Below are 14793 nucleotides of genomic sequence, written 5' to 3' on the forward strand. Positions count from 1 at the left end.
CCTCACTTCCTTGGAGCATGTCAGAGCATCAGGTCTGGGTCACACAGGCCTGCAGGGTTTCCACTTAAGTCTGTTAAACAGACAATTCTATAGCGTTTTCTAAGGCTTTAAACTCTCCTTGTACCTTCCTAGGCTAAAGTTGCTCTCTTGCACCCTCCTTTCTGTATCCAAAGCCTCTTAAATGTGGGTCGACTCACTCACACACACACACACACACACACACACAGGAATACCTATGGGCCATATTCAGTACACAGCTTCTGGTCTGGACATTGAAGAAAAGAATGACACAGCAGATAGGAGATAGCCAGCTTGGACTTAAAGACAGACAGAGTAACCCTACTACAACAGATAACTGATGGGATTAAATAGGAATTATCTGTTGATATGGCCATGCAGTACCTCAGTAAGTCCTAGAGGTCCCAGTGTGTGTGCAGGTGTGTGTATGTGTGTGTCACTATTATGATTATCCTCGTCATTGCAGTGATTGGCGTCATCACCCCACACAGAGTGCATCAGATTTGTCTTGTCTTGTCATGCACACACACCACCTCCTCCCATCCTCTTTCCCACCCTCATTTCCTCTTCCCTGAAAGCCCTGAGTCACCTCAGACAGTGGGACGGGGTAGGTTCTTAGACAGTGTGACAGTGTGCTCAGCCCTGTTAAGCCTGCATCAGGTTCAGCTCCACTTCTGGTCAGCACTGATCAGGGAGTCCTGAGAAAGAGAAACAGAGAGTGACAGAAACAGAGGGGAGAGAGAGAGAGAGGGAAGATAAGAAAAATGCTGAGTTCAATGCTACTACTGCTCCCCTTTCCTCCCTCCCCTTTCTGCTTCTAGCATCCCCTCCTCGGGAAGGGGTTCCCCCCTGGAAAGAGGAGGGGAAGGTAAATCGACTGCTGTACTGCTGACTGCTCTGCAATAACCTCCGAATACCTCCAGCTCACTGAACACTGCTCTTTTTCAACTTTTCTGAATTCAGCTCTTCAGAACTTTTTTGTAAATCTGTTTTTTGGAATTTTATTTTTAGTATAAAAAAGAAAAGGGTTTTTTTGTTCCCTGAAAGAAAAATGTCACATCACAAATACAGCTCATAAACACACATTGATATATATATATATATATATATATATATATATATATATATATATATATATATAAACCTAATTTCAACGATAAACAAAAGTATTATATTCCTAAATTAGATGTTATAATAATAATATATATATATAATATATATATATTTTATATAATTTTGATTTATGTGGTCGGAACTCACAAATATACGGAAGCCAAAAATGGTCATGCTTGCAATTTTTTTTTTCATTATTACGTTATCTCAAGATCGCAAATATTACATTAACTCACAATATCTTAACTTGTTTTCTCGTGAATACTGGGCCATTTTATTCATCAGCACAATAAAACCTTGCTATTTCAAGATTTTTACAATTACATTATCTTGAGATAAAATCTTGTTTTCTTGTGATCATCATCATTTATCTCCTTATCTCGAAAAAAGAAAGACAAGATTTCTCAAAATAAGTTTGTTGTATTTTGTGGTATTGACATAACCACATTTTATGTAATCACGTAAATAATTACATTATCACGAAAAAACTAGCTTTGTCATCTCAAGATAATGTAATAACCTGTGATCTCGAGGTAATGTATATGTATATTACAACCATGACATACTTGGCATCCAAATGTGTACTGCATAAAACACTTTCTACTTATATGGATACTCACCCTATAATCTTTATTAGCAAATCCAAATTAAGCTATATGTGCAAAATATAACAATAGTTAAATTATAATATGGAGAAACATCAAAACTATGTTCAAATTGCACCCACTGCCACCCACACATTAAAATCTTGTGAGTGCTGGTGAGTGTTGATTGGTAATTTCTGCGAAAGTTTCTCATAAGTGCTCTTTCAGCTGCAGACTCAGGCTTAAAATGTAATGATAATCATTATTAAATACATAGTGTTGTACAATTAATGTTTGCTAAAGCATTAAAGAAAAAAGGAAAGAAAATACAGCTGCATAGATGTGCAGCTACATTATTTAATGCAGTAGCTATCCAGGTCATTAAGCAAGATTTTGACACCTCTGTTATTTACTACCCCAAGCGGTTTCCTACCTCGTTTAATCAGACTTTACTAAAAACCCGCTGACTCAGAGAGAAACTTCTTTCTCTATGCTGTGTTTATGTTTATCTCCTCAGCTCCTATCTGCTCCTTGCCTTTCTCTCTTTCTCTTTGCTTACCTACCAGAATGTCTATTTTGTGTGTCTGGTGTTCGGGGCTGAGCCACAGAATAGTCACAAAAGAACAAATAAAGTAGAGTAAAAAAAGTGTTTACTTCTCATATGAAAGGCAAGTATCAAAGGCATAGAAGGTCTCAGCGTTGCAACAGTTAGACACTGAGTGGAACTTTCTTTATACCAGTGGTCAGGTGATAAATGTGTAACTTTGTGATTTTGACGTGTTTTACCAAAGCAGCTATCTCAACCTTCCATCCATCAGAGGGTGATATTTAAAACATCCAAAGTGGAGTGCACCATTTTTGCCTTAGAAGTGGTTTACCTTCGATTTTCTCTGCTGGGAAGGGATCACTTGAGACAGAAGGGGGAGGCGGATGGTGAGGAATAAGATGTGGCTCAATACAAGTTATCTTTAATGGAAGGATCCTGGATGAAGGGATTTGGGAGAAAAAATAAGGGGAAAAAGCAGAGAGACATGGAGGGGAAACACAAAGCTGTAAAGTGTTGACAGCTGTGTTTGATGCGGTCAAAATCTGGGGTCAGGTGCCGATAAACACACACAAACAAATGTTCTTGTGGCACAGATTTATTAGCTGTCCCTTGCTAAATGGAAGTTGGATGTAATATTGTTCTTGTCATGACGGCCATCTGATGTCAATTTCACACAGCGGTGGGACCCTCTGCAAGCTGCTCCACACACCAGCCATCCTGGTACCAAACGAAACCTCCACACATACAAAAGGTGTACGAAAGCTACACAGACGTGTACTCATTTTCTCTCTACCCCCATGTCTCTGTCTATCCCTCCCTTCTCTCTCTCTCTCTTTCTCTCACACACACTCACACCCACACTGGGATAAGTCATGAGGAAATGGATGCCCATGTTTTGTGGGACCACCTGTTCATCCTGGATACAAGTCTAAGAACCCAGTAAGGGTTAACCCTCTTTGTGGGAGGGAGCCAAAACTGTGTGTGTGTGTGCACAACTTCATACATGTATGTGTGTGTCAGTGTGTGTGTGTGCAAGCTTTGGCACGGCCTGTCTGAAACGTGCCCCATGAGTGGCAGACTGGCTCAGGGTGTCCGGCTGGGAGGGAACAGAGCCCACTGCTGGACCACCTCCCCGGCAACACACGCATGGACACATGGACACACACACACACAAACACACACACACACACACACACACACACACACACACACACCTAATCCTATGCACATTCCATGGGGAGTGTTTTCGCCTCCATTACCAATTCCAACCTACCTGCCTACTAACCACATAGATAAAAGGAAAAAAGTATACATAATTTATATTTGTCTTTAAAAATCAGTGATGAAGAACATTTACAACCACTTTTATTACTAAATCAGACTGTAGATTAATAATTAAAGTGAATGCATTTTTCGTTTAAAAAAACACAAAAATGTGCAAAACTTGTGCAAAATCCAATGAATATAGGTTTATGTGAAGTACAAGTTTTACTTTTTACAGGACAAACTAATATCCTACTACCTGGAGCTGCTGTCAGCATCGATGCTCTACCAGTCAACAATGCGTCCATGTATGCCACATTTATGCTACCGCTGTGATGACCACACACTCATACCGACCTGCAGACATACTTCAACACATACAAATGCATCCACACAAACCATCTTCAATCATGGCACCTCTCATCATTCTAATAAGTGTCTGAAAATAGGGGAAATGTCATCACTAACCCCCCAACCTCCACCCACCCCCACCCCAATAAATAATCACCTCCTGGGAGGCAATGAGATGGAGGGAAAAAAAAAAACAGAAATCTTGTCTTTCAAAGCGAAAAGGGGAAAAATACTTTAAGGGGCAATGAATTTCGTGGAGAAGAATAGGATGTTGGTACATGTTTTACTAAAGGAAATATAATGGCAGACTATTATTAGATCACATTAATCACGAGTGTGCCAAAGGCAGTGACAGCCGCACTGAAAAGGATTGAAAACGCTGGTAATGGATATAAATTACCCATTGTGTGATAACAGGATTTTTTTCTTCACTAAGAAGGTAAAAAGGAATAAAACACTGAGAGAGCCACTAAACGTTGTGTGTACATATTTGCATGTGTATATGTGTATTTATGTGTGAGTGTCCTGCCGCCTGTGTGTGTGTAATATGTAATAATACAGGGTTATCAGTGCAGGATTAAAATTTTAAGCGAATCAGATAGTGACAGTGAGGCCTTGTATTAAAGGCACCGGCGACAGAAAAGAGGGAAGGATTAAAAACAGATTAAATTGGTTTGTAGTGACAGAGATGAAAGGCAGTAGGAAGAGAGGGGGAAGGAGAGTGTGTTTTGACAGAGGTCTGTCGGGCTTTTGGCATGGTGATAATGAGTCACATCTCCCATGCACTGTTATTTATCGCCGACTTGGCTCACAAACAAAAGATCAATAATTTTGAGCAAATCTAATGTTGTCCTCGCCACTAATGCGCTCGTCCATCACATCTGCCATCTCCACCAAGGAGATGGACTGATTCTCTGTTTATTTGGAGATCAAATGCAATTATATCGCATGTCTATAATGACAGAAGAACCCCCCCCCCCAAACTACCACCCCACCCTACCCATGTGAATATGTTTGGTGCTTTGAAACAAGCCCATGTATTTGTATGTACAGATATAAAGACATGCACAAAGGTGTCACATATGTGTAAATGATAATATATGTATTGAATGGGCGATGGGTTGCCGTGCCATTTTTCCACATCAATCTTCATTTCTTCCTCAGACCTTGCCTTTGAAATATGAAGTGTGTCAACGGCCCGTCCCCCCACAACACAGGAGGCACACAAACATCCGTCAAAGCAACACACCCGATGTTCACCAGTTAGCCCTGCAGCACAGAACGATGAGAAGACAGCAGATCCTTCACTGACAACTAGCCCTGGGTGAGACACTTTGCAGCCACCTGAACTCAATCAGGCTCCAGTGGAGGCAGCATTTGGGTATTTCATTTCATCTCCATCCCCTTATTCACTTGAGGTACTTTTTTTTAATTTCTCAATGCCACATGCAGGAATGCAAATCTCATTTGGAATCTAACATCACTTTTGTTATGGTTCTCTACATAGCAGCTGCTTCTTTTGGCTCTTCAACCTGATTTACTGTTCCTCAGCAGACACTAATATGAGGGCTATGAGAGGTTTAAGCCACTGTAACCACAGTGTACGATATGCATCAACTCTCTAAGGTGTCTAATATTTGCCAACTGTTGGCTATGTATACAAATCATCAGGGGTCTAATGTGCTTCCTGCACCAAAATCAAGCTTGCCCCATGCCACTATCCAGCACTGTGACAGTAAAGTCAGTGGCAGGTGTAAGACGAAGCTCCTTCCTCTTCTCCCTGGGTCAGGTGTGAGGAGCAAAACAATGAGAGACAAAGGTCACCTGGCCCACAACATCCCACCTGCTGAGGTGTTGACCTAATGCACCCCTGAGGTAAGTGAAAGAAAAGAAAGAAGGAAGGAGGGAAAAGAAGAAAGATAGATAAAGCAAAAGCAACAAAAGTCTTCAAGAGAAATTGAAGTAGCAACCAAGACAGTGACCAAAGTTCACCAAATAAGCAGAGGATCTGCCTGACTATGATATTATAGAAAACCAGAAAATGACTTTGGATCCTCTTATCAGGTGACACCATGGTGGACTTTCCTTTACTTCCCAAGTTCATAAGCACAGTAAGAAATTTATTCAGCATCAACATTCACCAGTAGTATTAAAAATAATTACTTAGTCAATTTTGGAATCATATTTAGTCAATCTAAAACTTCCGTCATCCCACAGTAACATATTTAAATTGATTTTATTATTTTTAATTGCATTTTTTTAAAGTTCAAGTTCATGTAAACCACTCTAAATTGTCTCTGTGGTGCGTCTGCCAAAAGATGCTACCTGTAAGCTTGCAATGCTTTTAAAACCGCAGCTTTGCTCAACCAACTACTCAAAGATAATTGATATTAATATTTAACACTTCTTCATTATAAATAATCTAATAACCTTGATCAATTATCACTGATGGGACAGTGAAAGTAGTAACTGTGGATGATTCTGAGGTATCCTGCATTTAACTTTTCAGCAAGCTCTTTTATTAAAATCTGTTTTTTGGAAAATGTGAGAAAGGCAGATCCTGGATGTAGCAGGTCAGGACCTTGGCAGGTGAAATAATAAAGCTTTGACATAAGGCAGAGAGCAGGGAAGCACTCCATGACCCAGTACAACCCAAAGCACCTCCCAACTGCACCTAATTCTCTCTCTCACTGTGCCTTTCTTTCCCACTGTTAACATATCCAGACACCTACAAGCATGGCAGACTTCCTAGATGTTCAGATCAGTGTCAGGGCACAGCTAAAGGTCAACATGCCTAGAAGCCACAGAAACCAGCAACAATGTGCTGCTTTTACACTAAAGATTTTAAAACTACAATTTTTAAATGCAATCAGCAAATCAAATTCTATGCATGAAACAGAGAGCCTCACCAGAAAGAATCAAGTGATGTTTTCGAGGAAATCAAGGAGGGGCTGTTATAAATAGCCTACAAATGCATGCAGGGATCGTCACCTAAGCTGTTTTTTCCTTCCTCTGTTTAATTGACATCCGTACATCAGTGGTAAAAATGCAAATATACAGAGACAAACACGGTGTTAATGACACAGCCACACACACTCATCAGTAGAGTGACACAGGCATGCACAAGCACATGTAATAACAGGTCATCGTCTTCGAGTCACCCAAAGTCATGTGAAAAGATGTCATAGCCGATACCAAGACACATTATACTCTTTTATTTGGATCTGTCTGCTGAAATATATTATATACCAATAGAGCTGTGAAAATTATCTGGATCATAGATGAATATGTAATAATTCACTACTATCACTGTAACGACCACCTTCCATGTTGTTGTAATCATAGTTTCTGACCACATCACTATCATCATCAACACCATCATCTGTTATCATCAAGCCCATCATAAGCAATATGTTTTTTTTTGTTTGTTTTTTTTTTAACAAAGGATGTGACATGGGCAGTTAGTGGATTGTGCAGTGTTAGGACAGATTCAAAACAAGTGTTGCAGTTTAATTCAGCTCTAGAGCAGGAAAAACTTCTGTTAATAGATAAATTTAACAAAGGAGCATTTTTTGGTATTAACAGAGTTCAATGTGTACTTATAGAAAAGGTGTTTATTTACATTTAACATAAGCATTATTTTAACCAAGGTACTTTTGTGCCTAAATCTAACCACAGGCAGAGCTATAGACTCTGGACTCAGCTTTGAGAGTTGCATACTTCATTCGATCACAGAAATGTTGCTTCTGAAAACCAGCCATTACATTTAATCCAAAACATTTGAGCTGTAGTTTAGTCATATATGTGTAATTTCTAGGAAGCAGGGTTTAAAACAATGACTGAAATCACTCCCAAACTGACTGACAGGTCTGTAGACTGACAAATACTAGAAAAGAATTAAGTTAAAGATATCAGTGTTAGTTGGCTTAGGGTGGTAGATGGAAGTGCAGCAAGTCTGATTTTTATGAAGGAGATCAGAATATTAACATTAACCATGACCCTTCTGTAACATTAACATGCTGTTGTTAGTTGTCTAACCACTTACCATACTAAAATCACTGTAACCACATGCTTTCACTAACTGTAACCACTGGTGCCTTTCGCAGGTATTGCAGAAAATATGGTTTTACTAGGAATAATGCCAGGGTTTTGGGGGGACTACAATCATGATGTGCTGTCTATCCATGGCCAAATCTCTTAAGCAAAAGCAAAAACTCTTTGAAATAGCTGTCCATGTAACTTGTGCTTCACTACCTGTTTTGATCACAGGTTTCAAATCAATTCATCATTTCACTGACAATAAAAATAATGAGGCAATAATCAATCAATAAGTTATTGAACCAACAGAGACCTGGATGACCTGTGTTGAACAACATTAATGTTAGCTTCTTTGATTAGTGTGGCATCACTGGTAACGATTGATATGATAAAATGGAGAAAGCTTAATTTTAAAGTGTTTTTTTCACTTTTTACTTGTTTCTCTTAGTGTCGGTGTTTAGCGGTAAAGAAATCCTCTGACACATATAATCTACTTCAGACTGACATCAGCCCGTGTTGCTATCAGTGCATCCCTATCTCACAGAGCAGGCTGCATACATGAGGCAGTCTGGGAGTAAGGCTAGACTGACACCACAACAGCAGCCTTTGGTTCCCTCCACGCTCCTCTCGTAGCCTGAATATCGCCTGTGGGATTTCACCGCACTAAAGAGTCATGTCAAAGATCTCTACAACGCATGACGTCTCCCTCAGCCATTGCTGTCATGTTCCCTCTCCTTCTTACTTCCAAACCCCTCAGACAAGCCCCCCATTTTTTTTTCTCTTTCCAAGCCTCTCTTGACACTGGTTTGAGCAGAAGACTTTCTCCCTGAGCGTTTTAAGTTGTCAGTTTTTTAAACACACATATCAAAGTCAGGAGTAAAGGGGGGAAAAAAAGACAGATGTTTCTCTTATGCCTTTCTACTTGAGTACAATGAAGCTTTAAAAAGGAAAGAGAGAGAGGAATGAAAAGACATTTGCAGAGATCTTTTTGCAATCCAGATCCTTTCTCCCGACGACTGGCAATACATCATTTGTATTGATGCAATATTAAATTTCAATATCGCATGTCAAAAGGTACAAAATGATAGATCATAGCCTAACTAAATGAATTATTAAAGGCATACGCCGGCTGCGCTATCAGCTTCTCTTACAATCAGCTATGTCAGAAGAGTGCAGTTGGTGATACTGGTAGCATTTCAAAGCTTCATCGTTTTTCTTTTTAGCTGCATCCCAGCTTTCTTAATCTAGCTTTCTGTCACTTATTAATGTTCCCAAGAAACTAAAAACCACAGATCTTTCCCTCCCAATAATCAGAAGCTTAACTCACGTCCTTTTATTTCTAGAGAACAATAATTAGAAAAAAAATGAAGAAAGTCATAATTAAATATTGAATATTGTATAGAAGATAGAGAATATGTGTTTAGCTTTGTTCGATATATTAAGAGCAGAGAAGAAGGAAGAGCACAGCCAAACTTGAGGCGGTGACTCATTCTATGTGGTATGATTTATGTGCTCTTTATGTGCTCTGCGACCCTGTAAGTTTATCTCTATATTCCCTGCCTGATAGAGTGACTCTTTGGTTGTCTCTTTGCCACACCACAATAACACTCTGTTCCGCACTCAATGGTTGATTCTAATTTACAAGCCAAGTCAAAGGTTGCATCTTGGATGCCTGGTCAAGTTGTGGTTGACAGAAAAATAGAAGAAACAAAGACAGAACAGTGAGGACAGGGGAAAGACAAAACAACACAACCAAGTAGGTTTAAAAAGAACCTACTTTTGTGAAATAGCCTGAGAATGACATACCCAAGATAAAATGATACTGAAAAGGGGCATAGATCTGAGCATGGGTTTGTGATTTCAAACACTGTATAGTTTGGCTGGACTGGGACCTCAAACCTATCAATCAAAATGTGAACAACTGCTCTACTGCTCCTCACAATGGCTGACTCAGCAAATGCAATGGGGACGCAGGTGAAATCTGGAGCATGATGTAGCAGGAGGAGTCGGTGGTGCAGAGGGGTTTGCTTCAGAGTCTCATGTCAGTGCTACGTTGATTTCAAGAACTTGCATATCATACCTTAGGATAAATTACTGTTCTGGTACATATGTGTACTTAGTAAATTAGAAAACGTTTCTTTCCCCTGTCTTGTTAAGTATTCCTGGCATCTTATTTGTCAGAGAAATTTTGTCCAATTAAAAAGAAAACTTTTGTATTCATATTTTACTCTGTTTTACTTTATTTTCATCAAAGAACCAATGTAATGGTTGAACAACCAAAAAAGCAACGACAAACTAAAGCAGTCAGATAAAAAAGTGCTGTAATAATCCTTTATAAAAGTGATAATGTTCAAATTGTGTTCAAATTGAGAGCTGTTCATTTAACTGTATGGTCATTTTAGAAGCTGTAGTCTGAGGTACAGAGAGCTGTTCTTATCATTTTATCCACCTCATTTATATCATTGATGAAGGTCTAAATAACAGAAACCATTCTCGATAATGCAACACAGCACAAACTGCATCATTCTTCAATATTTTGGGAAATAAGACCAATAATGTGGATACTTCCTTATAAAGACATATATGTCTGCAGCTTTATTTAGTTAATTCAGTTGTGGGATCAAATATTAATAATCACTTATCTGTTTGAATAATAGTTGGTAATATATATACAGTGCATAGCACAAGTGCCCAGTATTATGCTTATTTATGAGTCTTTGTAGCCTGCATGAGTGCTAATTCTTTTGTGCATGTGTGATGCCCTGAATCCCTAACCCCCATGAGGTTTTAATTGCAGTGTCCAGATTGCAAGAGCTGGTTAAGGCCTGGTGACCCCCATGAGAAGTCACAGCCTCCGTTTAGCTTCCAGATCCCATGCAAACGAAGACAGGGCCCCTGTGTTAGCGTGCTAGCACTGGCTGGCAAAAATTCAATTTTCATCCCCCTTTTGTATCCAAGCCTGCTGTCTTGCCCTAACGATGCTCTCTCATTCCCCCCCACACTCCCCTTCTCTTGCCTTCTCCCTTCAACAACAGAACACAGTGGAGTCGTTAGGACCCTCTCTTCATTACTTCAAAAAACCAATCATTAGACACCAGAGTATATACGTAATTAGAAAATCACTTCCTTTGCAATCCCGGCTAAGTAGTTTACATACTGTAATTACAGGGACAAAATCAATTTTTAATCATTTCACTGATTGGGCTCATCAGCTCAGTAGGAACATTGTATCCTGCTTGTTGTGCGAAAGCAACATCTGGGCTAAAACAATTACCCTTTTGTGTTCCAGAGCGGCTCTAAAAATGCCTCTCTGCCACTTCCCCATGTCGTGGACACTCTTTCTATCTCTATCCGTCTCCAGACGTAGTTTTTGTCTTCATCTAGCTATCTTTCTTTCTTTCTCCTCCTCCCTTTCTTTTCCTCTCCCTTTCCCACTTCTTTGCTCACTTTCTCTTTCAATCCCTGCCCTTGACTTGGACATGGAGGATCACATTTAAAGCTTTATAAATCAATACGCTATAATAAGCTGCTCTTGACAGAGAGGGAAAGAAAGGAGGGGGAAAAAACAACATATTGCTTTTTTAACACCTCTGTTTTTGTTTTTTTTCATGCCCCTGTTGTTATTGTGATTTGTGTTTTGTTCTTTTTACATTGTTGCCTTTTATATAACAGATTTTGTTTGCCCCCGCAGAAATATCACCTTATTACCATGTTTTCTGTGCATGATGTTGAAGGGGGAAAATGTGACAATGTCAATAACAGCTTTAACAGATATGTAAAGGCAGACGACGTCTTGTTGAAGTGAGACATAAATACATAATCCAACTTCAAACCGTGTCTTCTGCCCTGGTATGTTTCACCCTTCACTGGCTAATAAAATGCTTTGTATTCTTGTCTGAGAGAGGCCCGATCGATCCACATTAGTCTGAACCCTCTCTCTCTCTCTCTCTCTCACTTTTAAAACTCAGGAAATCAGATTTCAGTGGGGGGAGAAAAAAAATCGGTTAATGCATCGATCACTTGAGCTGTATGCAAATCACATTTGCCTTTATTTTTTTTTCTGATCAATAGCATTAATTAACAGCTTCGTTTTAACGGCACCCCGCAATCCCGTTAGACACCGTTGTCGACCTCAGAAATCACCCACGCTCCACCCCTCACCCCCCACCCACCCAACCGTCCCTCAGTAGTCATGGAAATGAACGGCGCGTGGCAGGGACCATAAATCAGGAAATCCAATTTGACCATGAGCTCCAGTACTAACAGTAAAATACGAGCACTAACACAGCACACAGGTAGATCATCCCTTACTGGGCATAATACTATTTATTTATGACAAAAAGCTCTGAAGAAAAGAAAGTTTACAAGAGTTTTAAATAAAATTTGTGGAACTGTTTTGCAGGACCTGATTTTAGACATGAAGTTCAGTTTATGTGTCATAAAAACAGAAAACAATATGTTTTGTGGCTCTGACTTTTTAAAGTCTGAATACAAAATAACCTTGATTGTCAGAGTGATTCCATGAAGATTATCTTAGTTCAGACTTTCTGAATTTGAAAGACATGAAAAGTACAAGTCACGTTATCTTGGCGTCTGCTGTTTCTTATCTAAATCTGTTCCCACAATTTTAAGGAAGTACAATACTCTTCCATAGTGTGTAACTAGTATTACTGCTGTGGACCTTTATAGCCCACATTTGGTTAATGGAAAGATTCTGTTCTTCGATAAGACAGAATACTTTAAAAAATAAAGTTTGAATTTGTAAACTTCCCATTACACATGATTTTTCAACTTTATTTAACAGTAGTGCAACACCAACATTGTATATCATTGTGTGTGTGTGTGTGTGTGTGTGTGTGTGTGTGTGCGGGTGTGTGTGTGCACGCACTCTCTGCTAACCAGCCTAGCTGCTGCTGCCAGGGATGCTAGTGTGTGGGATTAATAATGGACGCTTTTTGAAATTATTATTATTCCCAAAATGCTCTTTTGTGATTTGCTTTGAAGGGCGTGCATGTGTGTGGGTGGGGTGGGGGGTGTTAAGTGAATGAGGGGGAGGTGGTTAGTGAGGTGGTGGTGGTGCAGGGGGAGGTGGGTGGGGAGGGGGCTTGCTTGCTCATTTGGAGAGCTTTTCCAATTATACAATTAGTGAGGAATGTAGGCCAGCAGCCTTGGTGTTCCTCCTGCTCCCCGACCCTGGATAGCAAGTGCCCTCGCCTCACTTTGTATTTATGTTTCTTTCTCACTTGTCAAAATCACATGAATGGATACAGACTAAAAAAACATAAATAATTTGCAAGTGTGGATATAAAATAAAAGTGACATCAGCTCATAGTCCAGGAGGTGGCTGAAGCAGCCAGTGTCCCAGAAGAGCAAAGCTAACAAATGCTGACCTTCTTTGTGAATTGGGTTGCGTGTGAACAACCATGGCAGTACACTGTAGTTTTAATAGATAAAGTCACAGGGTCAGGGCTTCTCTGATCAAATACTCTTTGTTTTGCTGAAGTGCTTTTTGTAAATCCAGCACCAACTCCCACCATGCCCCAAAAACCCCACCACTTTGGGACGATGAATGTGTTAGTGAGATAGCTGGTTTGGGGATCTAACGCACACAAAGTTAACTACTTTTGATTCCTTTTCTTCTCTGGGATGGAATTATATGATAAATTGATTTATGATTACGAAGGAAAAATGTTTTATAATTTGGCCACTTTCTGATTGTCCCCTCACTCCTGCCTGCCTGTTACAGAGTATGCTGTACTGGGTTTAATATGAAGCAACAACAACAGCCAAGTGCCATCTGTTGGCATGCGGATTTTCTGTAATCTCTCTTTACTGATTACAACAATGACTACACGAACCTCTTAAATAATTATCCCACAATGTAAAAAAAAAGCTAAATAATTATAATCATTAACTCCCACCAAGTCTGCCACTCCTCCAGCAAATGAAGGCTGTCAGAGAAAGAGAGAGATAAAGGGAGAGACAGTGAGAGAGAGAGAGTTTTTTTTCTGCTGTGATGCCAATCATGTCTTATTTATACCAGCAGGGCTGAGTGCCACACAACAGTGACAATCTTAACCCAACAACGTTAAAGAGGAAACTGTGGGAAAATTGACCCCTCTCCACTGATCGCCTTTGCAAGTTATGTTCTTTTTCAGTTTTCTGGAAGAAAAAAAAAGATCCTAAAAGGGGGTACAGGTTATATTTTTTTTCAAGTCTTGAGCTTTTTCAGCAATGGAATTAATGTCATATCACTCAGAATTATAAAACCAGCTCTATTTAGAAACATCCTGCAGGAAGACATTAGTGAACATTAGTGAAGGAGAAAGTGACACCAGTTCATCCACTGAGTAGCTTTAATAATCTAAATGCATTGGAGCTAGAAGACAAGATGTGTGGAAGTGATGTTCACAAATTAGCTGGCTACCTACTCATATGACCATAAATGCAAGAAGCACAAAGTTCACACCCTTTCTCTGGGGACTATTTAAAGGCATTCTGGGAAATGTAGGGAATCACTATCAAGAATTAGAAGCCAGACTGAGGCTATGTGAGTACACCAGAGAAACAAATTATACTGGAAGGCACGAAAACTCTTGTGTCTGGTAGTCAATTAGTGTCAGTAGTGATCAAACTTTCTCTAGGTTTTAGGGTATTCAAGCTTTTTAAAACTAATCTTTAAAATGCATCTCAAAGCATTTAGCCTTATTTGGTTTTAAGCTATAAAAATGCATCAAATTTTATAAAGTGATCCTATATTCTGTAAATGTAAAGTATTAATTATAGCTGTCAACGAGGTGAAGTCGAGAAAAAGTGCAATATATACATCTGAAATGTAGTATAAGAAAACGGAAATACCAGAGATGTTACTTCAGTTAA

General features: G+C 39.5%; 1 long non-coding RNA gene across 2 annotated transcripts in view; it reads right to left on the reverse strand.

The window, feature by feature from the left end:
- Nucleotides 1-604: 604 nt before the first annotated feature.
- The window catches only part of LOC113122764 (uncharacterized), a 41001-nt gene continuing 26812 nt past the window's right edge, over nucleotides 605-14793 (reverse strand). For both annotated transcript variants that reach the window (XR_003294903.1, XR_003294902.1), the window contains exon 3: nucleotides 605-716. This is a non-coding gene — a long non-coding RNA (uncharacterized LOC113122764). The remainder of the gene's footprint in view (nucleotides 717-14793) is intronic.

This window comes from Mastacembelus armatus, chromosome 3 (genome assembly GCF_900324485.2).
Source record: "Mastacembelus armatus chromosome 3, fMasArm1.2, whole genome shotgun sequence".
Classification (NCBI taxonomy): Eukaryota; Metazoa; Chordata; class Actinopteri; order Synbranchiformes; family Mastacembelidae; genus Mastacembelus; species Mastacembelus armatus.